This window comes from Sorex fumeus, unplaced genomic scaffold (genome assembly GCF_029834395.1).
Source record: "Sorex fumeus unplaced genomic scaffold, SorFum_2.1 ptg000092l, whole genome shotgun sequence".
NCBI lineage: Eukaryota > Metazoa > Chordata > Mammalia > Eulipotyphla > Soricidae > Sorex > Sorex fumeus.
The window spans coordinates 7,224,555-7,225,630 of NW_026606149.1; the positions used below are offsets into that span (position 1 = coordinate 7,224,555).

At 40.3% G+C, this 1,076-nt stretch overlaps 1 non-coding gene across 1 annotated transcript; it reads left to right on the top strand.

Moving 5' to 3' along the window:
• Window positions 1-611: 611 nt before the first annotated feature.
• On the top strand, window positions 612-694 carry TRNAL-CAG (transfer RNA leucine (anticodon CAG)). The gene has a single exon. It is a non-coding gene; the product is annotated as a tRNA-Leu (tRNA).
• Window positions 695-1,076: the final 382 nt, after the last annotated feature.

Consider the following 1,076-nt stretch of genomic DNA (forward strand, 5'->3'; position numbering starts at 1 on the left):
TAGAACTCTTGTATTCTCTGTTTAAGAATATGAAATTCTAAACAGGCCTCTCTGATGTCACAAATATCAGATGCACTGCTGAGGCCAAACAAGCTGTATATTCACATATATAAGGAACTGGCTTTTACCTATTTTTTTTTAAATATAATTTATGTTTTCCAGTTTCTACTTCCAATTAAATTGTTTAGCCATTTTATTTTATTTTAATTAGAAGAAGAAGATGTTGTACAAAAGAAGATGTTGAAAACAAAGGCATACAGGCCTAGACAACCGGAGTACGAAACCTATTAGTGAATCAACTGGATACATTTAATGATTTAATTATTTTTCTTTAAGTATGTAGGTCAATGTAATCCTTTCTGCTGCATGGAACTATTCTTGGGTTTTGTTATTTTAAAATAGTGTTGGTCCTTAAAAGGCAAAAATAAGTCAAGCAGTAGAAAAACAAGGCTTTTAATCTGCTTATATTATATTGTCTCTTACAGGAAACTCAGTGTAGTTATGTTGACAAAAAAAGTTACTATTAACCACATTCTCATAGAGATTAAAACTTCAGTGCTCTAAGTTTGAGCAGTTTAGAAATATCAAGGACCTGCACATTGTTAGGCGGCGTCAGGATGGCCGAGTGGTCTAAGGCGGTGCGTTCAGGTCGCAGTCTCCCCTGGAGGCATGGGTTCAAATCCCACTCCTGACAATTCCTTCAGGGGGCTGGAGCGATAGCACAGCAGTAGGGCGTTTGCCTTGCACGCAGCCAACATGGCCGACCGGAGTTCGATTCCTCTGCCCCTCTCAGAGAGCCCGGCAAGCTGCCGAGAGTATCTCGCCCACACGGCAGAGCCTGGCAAGCTACCCGTGATGTACTCGATATGCCAAACACAGTAACAACAAAGTCTCCAATGGAGACATTACTGGGCCCGCTCGAGCAAATCTATGAACCACGGGAGGACAGTGACAGTGACAGTGACAGCACATTGTTTATCCCATATATCAAATGATGAGCAATCCAGTAAGTAATCATACAATCAGTCTCTAAACTATTAGTTCCATGGATTTGCCTTTCCTCTGAGGATTGTTTA